Genomic DNA, 6103 nt, shown 5'->3' on the forward strand with positions numbered 1-6103 from the left:
ATAGCCCAATTTTGGCAACAGATTTCGCTTACGGCCATACCACCTTGAGAACGCCCGAACTCGTCTGATCTCGGAAGCTAAGCAGGGTCGGGCCTGGTTAGTACTTGGATGGGAGACCGCCTGGGAATACCAGGTGCTGTAAGCTTTATATAGTTTACTACCCTAATGTTCTAACCATTCAAATAGCCCAATTTTGGCAGCAGATTTCGCTTACGGCCATACCACCTTGAGAACGCCCGAACTCGTCTGATCTCGGAAGCTAAGCAGGGTCGGGCCTGGTTAGTACTTGGATGGGAGACCGCCTGGGAATACCAGGTGCTGTAAGCTTTATATAGTTTACTACCCTAATGTTTTAACTATTCAAATAGCCCAATTTTGGCAGCAGATTTCGCTTACGGCCATACCACCTTGAGAACGCCCGAACTCGTCTGATCTCGGAAGCTAAGCAGGGTCGGGCCTGGTTAGTACTTGGATGGGAGACCGCCTGGGAATACCAGGTGCTGTAAGCTTTATATAGTTTACTACCCTAATGTTCTAACCATTCAAATAGCCCAATTTTGGCAGCAGATTTCGCTTACGGCCATACCACCTTGAGAACGCCCGAACTCGTCTGATCTCGGAAGCTAAGCAGGGTCGGGCCTGGTTAGTACTTGGATGGGAGACCGCCTGGGAATAGCAGGTGCTGTAAGCTTTATATAGTTTACTACCCTAATGTTTCAACTATTCAAATAGCCCAATTTTGGCAGCAGATTTCGCTTACGGCCATACCACCTTAAGAACGCCCGAACTCGTCTGATCTCGGAAGCTAGGCAGGGTCGGGCCTGGTTAGTACTTGGATGGGAGACCGCCTGGGAATAGCAGGTGCTGTAAGCTTTATATAGTTTACTACCCTAATGTTTTAACTATTCAAATAGCCCAATTTTGGCAGCAGATTTCGCTTACGGCCATACCACCTTGAGAACGCCCGAACTCGTCTGATCTCGGAAGCTAAGCAGGGTCGGGCCTGGTTAGTACTTGGATGGGAGACCGCCTGGGAATACCAGGTGCTGTAAGCTTTATATAGTTTACTACCCTAATGTTCTAACCATTCAAATAGCCCAATTTTGGCAGCAGATTTCGCTTACGGCCATACCACCTTGAGAACGCCCGAACTCGTCTGATCTCGGAAGCTAAGCAGGGTCGGGCCTGGTTAGTACTTGGATGGGAGACCGCCTGGGAATACCAGGTGCTGTAAGCTTTATATAGTTTACTACCCTAATGTTTTAACTATTCAAATAGCCCAATTTTGGCAGCAGATTTCGCTTACGGCCATACCACCTTGAGAACGCCCGAACTCGTCTGATCTCGGAAGCTAAGCAGGGTCGGGCCTGGTTAGTACTTGGATGGGAGACCGCCTGGGAATACCAGGTGCTGTAAGCTTTATTGTTTAAAAAAAAAAAAAAAAAAAAGAGTCAATGAAATGTTTCAAAAATCCTAAATTGTCTTTTTTCCCCTCAAAATTCCTGAAATAGTCTCTCAGTTTCTTCAGAAAGCCTGAAAGAGTCTCTTTTTTTTCTTCTTCAAATAGCCCAATTTTGGCTGCAGATTTCGCTTACGGCCATACCACCTTGAGAACGCCCGAACTCGTCTGATCTCGGAAGCTAAGCAGGGTCGGGCCTGGTTAGTACTTGGATGGGAGACCGCCTGGGAATACCAGGTGCTGTAAGCTTTATGTAGTTTACTACCCTAATGTTCTAATCATTCAAATAGCCCAATTTTGGCAGCAGATTTCGCTTACGGCCATACCACCTTGAGAACGCCCGAACTCGTCTGATCTCGGAAGCTAAGCAGGGTCGGGCCTGGTTAGTACTTGGATGGGAGACCGCCTGGGAATACCAGGTGCTGTAAGCTTTATGTAGTTTACTACCCTAATGTTCTAACCATTCAAATAGCCCAATTTTGGCAGGAGATTTTGCTTACGACCATACCACCTTGAGAACGCCCGAACTCGTCTGATCTCGGAAGCTAAGCAGGGTCGGGCCTGGTTAGTACTTGGATGGGAGACCGCCTGGGAATACCAGGTGCTGTAAGCTTTATGTAGTTTACTACCCTAATGTTCTAACCATTCAAATAGCCCAATTTTGGCAGCAGATTTCGCTTACGGCCATACCACCTTGAGAACGCCCGAACTCGTCTGATCTCGGAAGCTAAGCAGGGTCGGGCCTGGTTAGTACTTGGATGGGAGACCGCCTGGGAATACCAGGTGCTGTAAGCTTTATTGTTTAAAAAAAAAAAAAAAAAAAAAGAGTCAATGAAATGTTTCAAAAATCCTAAATTGTCTTTTTTCCCCTCAAAATTCCTGAAATAGTCTCTCAGTTTCTTCAGAAAGCCTGAAAGAGTCTCTTTTTTTTCTTCTTCAAATAGCCCAATTTTGGCTGCAGATTTCGCTTACGGCCATACCACCTTGAGAACGCCCGAACTCGTCTCATCTCGGAAGCTAAGCAGGGTCGGGCCTGGTTAGTACTTGGATGGGAGACCGCCTGGGAATACCAGGTGCTGTAAGCTTTATGTAGTTTACTACCCTAATGTTCTAACCATTCAAATAGCCCAATTTTGGCAGCAGATTTCGCTTACGGCCATACCACCTTGAGAACGCCCGAACTCGTCTGATCTCGGAAGCTAAGCAGGGTCGGGCCTGGTTAGTACTTGGATGGGAGACCGCCTGGGAATACCAGGTGCTGTAAGCTTTATGTAGTTTACTACCCTAATGTTCTAACCATTCAAATAGCCCAATTTTGGCAGGAGATTTCGCTTACGACCATACCACCTTGAGAACGCCCGAACTCGTCTGATCTCGGAAGCTAAGCAGGGTCGGGCCTGGTTAGTACTTGGATGGGAGACCGCCTGGGAATACCAGGTGCTGTAAGCTTTATGTAGTTTACTACCCTAATGTTCTAACCATTCAAATAGCCCAATTTTGGCAACAGATTTCGCTTACGGCCATACCACCTTGAGAACGCCCGAACTCGTCTGATCTCGGAAGCTAAGCAGGGTCGGGCCTGGTTAGTACTTGGATGGGAGACCGCCTGGGAATACCAGGTGCTGTAAGCTTTATATAGTTTACTACCCTAATGTTCTAACCATTCAAATAGCCCAATTTTGGCAGCAGATTTCGCTTACGGCCATACCACCTTGAGAACGCCCGAACTCGTCTGATCTCGGAAGCTAAGCAGGGTCGGGCCTGGTTAGTACTTGGATGGGAGACCGCCTGGGAATACCAGGTGCTGTAAGCTTTATATAGTTTACTACCCTAATGTTTTAACTATTCAAATAGCCCAATTTTGGCAGCAGATTTCGCTTACGGCCATACCACCTTGAGAACGCCCGAACTCGTCTGATCTCGGAAGCTAAGCAGGGTCGGGCCTGGTTAGTACTTGGATGGGAGACCGCCTGGGAATACCAGGTGCTGTAAGCTTTATATAGTTTACTACCCTAATGTTCTAACCATTCAAATAGCCCAATTTTGGCAGCAGATTTCGCTTACGGCCATACCACCTTGAGAACGCCCGAACTCGTCTGATCTCGGAAGCTAAGCAGGGTCGGGCCTGGTTAGTACTTGGATGGGAGACCGCCTGGGAATAGCAGGTGCTGTAAGCTTTATATAGTTTACTACCCTAATGTTTCAACTATTCAAATAGCCCAATTTTGGCAGCAGATTTCGCTTACGGCCATACCACCTTAAGAACGCCCGAACTCGTCTGATCTCGGAAGCTAGGCAGGGTCGGGCCTGGTTAGTACTTGGATGGGAGACCGCCTGGGAATAGCAGGTGCTGTAAGCTTTATATAGTTTACTACCCTAATGTTTTAACTATTCAAATAGCCCAATTTTGGCAGCAGATTTCGCTTACGGCCATACCACCTTGAGAACGCCCGAACTCGTCTGATCTCGGAAGCTAAGCAGGGTCGGGCCTGGTTAGTACTTGGATGGGAGACCGCCTGGGAATACCAGGTGCTGTAAGCTTTATATAGTTTACTACCCTAATGTTCTAACCATTCAAATAGCCCAATTTTGGCAGCAGATTTCGCTTACGGCCATACCACCTTGAGAACGCCCGAACTCGTCTGATCTCGGAAGCTAAGCAGGGTCGGGCCTGGTTAGTACTTGGATGGGAGACCGCCTGGGAATACCAGGTGCTGTAAGCTTTATATAGTTTACTACCCTAATGTTTTAACTATTCAAATAGCCCAATTTTGGCAGCAGATTTCGCTTACGGCCATACCACCTTGAGAACGCCCGAACTCGTCTGATCTCGGAAGCTAAGCAGGGTCGGGCCTGGTTAGTACTTGGATGGGAGACCGCCTGGGAATACCAGGTGCTGTAAGCTTTATTGTTTAAAAAAAAAAAAAAGAGTCAATGAAATGTTTCAAAAATCCTAAATTGTCTTTTTTCCCCTCAAAATTCCTGAAATAGTCTCTCAGTTTCTTCAGAAAGCCTGAAAGAGTCTCTTTTTTTTCTTCTTCAAATAGCCCAATTTTGGCTGCAGATTTCGCTTACGGCCATACCACCTTGAGAACGCCCGAACTCGTCTGATCTCGGAAGCTAAGCAGGGTCGGGCCTGGTTAGTACTTGGATGGGAGACCGCCTGGGAATACCAGGTGCTGTAAGCTTTATGTAGTTTACTACCCTAATGTTCTAACCATTCAAATAGCCCAATTTTGGCAGCAGATTTCGCTTACGGCCATACCACCTTGAGAACGCCCGAACTCGTCTGATCTCGGAAGCTAAGCAGGGTCGGGCCTGGTTAGTACTTGGATGGGAGACCGCCTGGGAATACCAGGTGCTGTAAGCTTTATGTAGTTTACTACCCTAATGTTCTAACCATTCAAATAGCCCAATTTTGGCAGGAGATTTCGCTTACGACCATACCACCTTGAGAACGCCCGAACTCGTCTGATCTCGGAAGCTAAGCAGGGTCGGGCCTGGTTAGTACTTGGATGGGAGACCGCCTGGGAATACCAGGTGCTGTAAGCTTTATGTAGTTTACTACCCTAATGTTCTAACCATTCAAATAGCCCAATTTTGGCAGCAGATTTCGCTTACGGCCATACCACCTTGAGAACGCCCGAACTCGTCTGATCTCGGAAGCTAAGCAGGGTCGGGCCTGGTTAGTACTTGGATGGGAGACCGCCTGTGAATACCAGGTGCTGTAAGCTTTATATAGTTTACTACCCTAATGTTCTAACCATTCAAATAGCCCAATTTTGGCAGCAGATTTCGCTTACGGCCATACCACCTTGAGAACGCCCGAACTCGTCTGGTCTCGGAAGCTAAGCAGGGTCGGGCCTGGTTAGTACTTGGATGGGAGACCGCCTGGGAATACCAGGTGCTGTAAGCTTTATATAGTTTACTACCCTAATGTTCTAACCATTCAAATAGCCCAATTTTGGCAGCAGATTTCGCTTACGGCCATACCACCTTGAGAACGCCCGAACTCGTCTGATCTCGGAAGCTAAGCAGGGTCGGGCCTGGTTAGTACTTGGATGGGAGACCGCCTGGGAATACCAGGTGCTGTAAGCTTTATATAGTTTACTACCCTAATGTTCTAACCATTCAAATAGCCCAATTTTGGCAGCAGATTTCGCTTACGGCCATACCACCTTGAGAACGCCCGAACTCGTCTGATCTCGGAAGCTAAGCAGGGTCGGGCCTGGTTAGTACTTGGATGGGAGACCGCCTGGGAATACCAGGTGCTGTAAGCTTTATATAGTTTACTACCCTAATGTTTTAACTATTCAAATAGCCCAATTTTGGCAGCAGATTTCGCTTACGGCCATACCACCTTGAGAACGCCCGAACTCGTCTGATCTCGGAAGCTAAGCAGGGTCGGGCCTGGTTAGTACTTGGATGGGAGACCGCCTGGGAATACCAGGTGCTGTAAGCTTTATATAGTTTACTACCCTAATGTTCTAACCATTCAAATAGCCCAATTTTGGCAGCAGATTTCGCTTACGGCCATACCACCTTGAGAACGCCCGAACTCGTCTGATCTCGGAAGCTAAGCAGGGTCGGGCCTGGTTAGTACTTGGATGGGAGACCGCCTGGGAATACCAGGTGCTGTAAGCT

At 47.6% G+C, this 6103-nt stretch overlaps 30 non-coding genes and 2 pseudogenes across 30 annotated transcripts; all 32 read left to right on the forward strand.

Annotated features, from left to right (window-relative positions):
* The first annotated feature begins 26 nt into the window (after positions 1-26).
* LOC148987919 (5S ribosomal RNA) lies at positions 27-145 on the forward strand. Its single transcript, XR_016167912.1, has one exon. It is a non-coding gene; the product is annotated as a 5S ribosomal RNA (ribosomal RNA).
* A 63-nt stretch (positions 146-208) lies between these two features.
* Positions 209-327, forward strand: LOC148987920 (5S ribosomal RNA). Its single transcript, XR_016167913.1, has one exon. It is a non-coding gene; the product is annotated as a 5S ribosomal RNA (ribosomal RNA).
* A 63-nt stretch (positions 328-390) lies between these two features.
* Positions 391-509, forward strand: LOC148987921 (5S ribosomal RNA). Its single transcript, XR_016167914.1, has one exon. It is a non-coding gene; the product is annotated as a 5S ribosomal RNA (ribosomal RNA).
* A 63-nt stretch (positions 510-572) lies between these two features.
* On the forward strand, positions 573-691 carry LOC148987922 (5S ribosomal RNA). The gene has a single exon (XR_016162290.1). It is a non-coding gene; the product is annotated as a 5S ribosomal RNA (ribosomal RNA).
* A 63-nt stretch (positions 692-754) lies between these two features.
* Positions 755-873, forward strand: LOC148987923 (5S ribosomal RNA; annotated as a pseudogene).
* A 63-nt stretch (positions 874-936) lies between these two features.
* Positions 937-1055, forward strand: LOC148987924 (5S ribosomal RNA). The gene has a single exon (XR_016167916.1). It is a non-coding gene; the product is annotated as a 5S ribosomal RNA (ribosomal RNA).
* A 63-nt stretch (positions 1056-1118) lies between these two features.
* LOC148987925 (5S ribosomal RNA) lies at positions 1119-1237 on the forward strand. The gene has a single exon (XR_016167917.1). It is a non-coding gene; the product is annotated as a 5S ribosomal RNA (ribosomal RNA).
* Positions 1238-1300: 63 nt separating this feature from the next.
* On the forward strand, positions 1301-1419 carry LOC148987926 (5S ribosomal RNA). The gene has a single exon (XR_016167918.1). It is a non-coding gene; the product is annotated as a 5S ribosomal RNA (ribosomal RNA).
* Positions 1420-1589: 170 nt separating this feature from the next.
* LOC148987927 (5S ribosomal RNA) lies at positions 1590-1708 on the forward strand. The gene has a single exon (XR_016167919.1). It is a non-coding gene; the product is annotated as a 5S ribosomal RNA (ribosomal RNA).
* Positions 1709-1771: 63 nt separating this feature from the next.
* On the forward strand, positions 1772-1890 carry LOC148987928 (5S ribosomal RNA). Its single transcript, XR_016167920.1, has one exon. It is a non-coding gene; the product is annotated as a 5S ribosomal RNA (ribosomal RNA).
* A 63-nt stretch (positions 1891-1953) lies between these two features.
* Positions 1954-2072, forward strand: LOC148987929 (5S ribosomal RNA). The gene has a single exon (XR_016162893.1). It is a non-coding gene; the product is annotated as a 5S ribosomal RNA (ribosomal RNA).
* A 63-nt stretch (positions 2073-2135) lies between these two features.
* LOC148987930 (5S ribosomal RNA) lies at positions 2136-2254 on the forward strand. Its single transcript, XR_016167921.1, has one exon. It is a non-coding gene; the product is annotated as a 5S ribosomal RNA (ribosomal RNA).
* Positions 2255-2425: 171 nt separating this feature from the next.
* Positions 2426-2544, forward strand: LOC148987931 (5S ribosomal RNA). Its single transcript, XR_016163778.1, has one exon. It is a non-coding gene; the product is annotated as a 5S ribosomal RNA (ribosomal RNA).
* A 63-nt stretch (positions 2545-2607) lies between these two features.
* On the forward strand, positions 2608-2726 carry LOC148987932 (5S ribosomal RNA). Its single transcript, XR_016167922.1, has one exon. It is a non-coding gene; the product is annotated as a 5S ribosomal RNA (ribosomal RNA).
* A 63-nt stretch (positions 2727-2789) lies between these two features.
* LOC148987933 (5S ribosomal RNA) lies at positions 2790-2908 on the forward strand. Its single transcript, XR_016162894.1, has one exon. It is a non-coding gene; the product is annotated as a 5S ribosomal RNA (ribosomal RNA).
* Positions 2909-2971: 63 nt separating this feature from the next.
* On the forward strand, positions 2972-3090 carry LOC148987934 (5S ribosomal RNA). Its single transcript, XR_016167923.1, has one exon. It is a non-coding gene; the product is annotated as a 5S ribosomal RNA (ribosomal RNA).
* Positions 3091-3153: 63 nt separating this feature from the next.
* LOC148987935 (5S ribosomal RNA) lies at positions 3154-3272 on the forward strand. The gene has a single exon (XR_016167924.1). It is a non-coding gene; the product is annotated as a 5S ribosomal RNA (ribosomal RNA).
* A 63-nt stretch (positions 3273-3335) lies between these two features.
* LOC148987936 (5S ribosomal RNA) lies at positions 3336-3454 on the forward strand. The gene has a single exon (XR_016167925.1). It is a non-coding gene; the product is annotated as a 5S ribosomal RNA (ribosomal RNA).
* A 63-nt stretch (positions 3455-3517) lies between these two features.
* On the forward strand, positions 3518-3636 carry LOC148987937 (5S ribosomal RNA). Its single transcript, XR_016162291.1, has one exon. It is a non-coding gene; the product is annotated as a 5S ribosomal RNA (ribosomal RNA).
* A 63-nt stretch (positions 3637-3699) lies between these two features.
* Positions 3700-3818, forward strand: LOC148987938 (5S ribosomal RNA; annotated as a pseudogene).
* A 63-nt stretch (positions 3819-3881) lies between these two features.
* LOC148987939 (5S ribosomal RNA) lies at positions 3882-4000 on the forward strand. Its single transcript, XR_016167927.1, has one exon. It is a non-coding gene; the product is annotated as a 5S ribosomal RNA (ribosomal RNA).
* A 63-nt stretch (positions 4001-4063) lies between these two features.
* On the forward strand, positions 4064-4182 carry LOC148987940 (5S ribosomal RNA). The gene has a single exon (XR_016167928.1). It is a non-coding gene; the product is annotated as a 5S ribosomal RNA (ribosomal RNA).
* Positions 4183-4245: 63 nt separating this feature from the next.
* On the forward strand, positions 4246-4364 carry LOC148987941 (5S ribosomal RNA). Its single transcript, XR_016167929.1, has one exon. It is a non-coding gene; the product is annotated as a 5S ribosomal RNA (ribosomal RNA).
* A 164-nt stretch (positions 4365-4528) lies between these two features.
* LOC148987942 (5S ribosomal RNA) lies at positions 4529-4647 on the forward strand. Its single transcript, XR_016167930.1, has one exon. It is a non-coding gene; the product is annotated as a 5S ribosomal RNA (ribosomal RNA).
* Positions 4648-4710: 63 nt separating this feature from the next.
* LOC148987943 (5S ribosomal RNA) lies at positions 4711-4829 on the forward strand. Its single transcript, XR_016167931.1, has one exon. It is a non-coding gene; the product is annotated as a 5S ribosomal RNA (ribosomal RNA).
* Positions 4830-4892: 63 nt separating this feature from the next.
* Positions 4893-5011, forward strand: LOC148987944 (5S ribosomal RNA). Its single transcript, XR_016162895.1, has one exon. It is a non-coding gene; the product is annotated as a 5S ribosomal RNA (ribosomal RNA).
* Positions 5012-5074: 63 nt separating this feature from the next.
* On the forward strand, positions 5075-5193 carry LOC148987945 (5S ribosomal RNA). Its single transcript, XR_016161363.1, has one exon. It is a non-coding gene; the product is annotated as a 5S ribosomal RNA (ribosomal RNA).
* A 63-nt stretch (positions 5194-5256) lies between these two features.
* LOC148987946 (5S ribosomal RNA) lies at positions 5257-5375 on the forward strand. Its single transcript, XR_016161152.1, has one exon. It is a non-coding gene; the product is annotated as a 5S ribosomal RNA (ribosomal RNA).
* A 63-nt stretch (positions 5376-5438) lies between these two features.
* LOC148987947 (5S ribosomal RNA) lies at positions 5439-5557 on the forward strand. Its single transcript, XR_016167932.1, has one exon. It is a non-coding gene; the product is annotated as a 5S ribosomal RNA (ribosomal RNA).
* A 63-nt stretch (positions 5558-5620) lies between these two features.
* Positions 5621-5739, forward strand: LOC148987948 (5S ribosomal RNA). Its single transcript, XR_016167933.1, has one exon. It is a non-coding gene; the product is annotated as a 5S ribosomal RNA (ribosomal RNA).
* A 63-nt stretch (positions 5740-5802) lies between these two features.
* LOC148987949 (5S ribosomal RNA) lies at positions 5803-5921 on the forward strand. The gene has a single exon (XR_016167934.1). It is a non-coding gene; the product is annotated as a 5S ribosomal RNA (ribosomal RNA).
* Positions 5922-5984: 63 nt separating this feature from the next.
* Positions 5985-6103, forward strand: LOC148987950 (5S ribosomal RNA). The gene has a single exon (XR_016167935.1). It is a non-coding gene; the product is annotated as a 5S ribosomal RNA (ribosomal RNA).

The sequence above is a fragment of the Pimephales promelas genome, chromosome 3 (genome assembly GCF_988280905.1).
Source record: "Pimephales promelas chromosome 3, fPimPro1.hap1.1, whole genome shotgun sequence".
Lineage (NCBI taxonomy): Eukaryota > Metazoa > Chordata > Actinopteri > Cypriniformes > Leuciscidae > Pimephales > Pimephales promelas.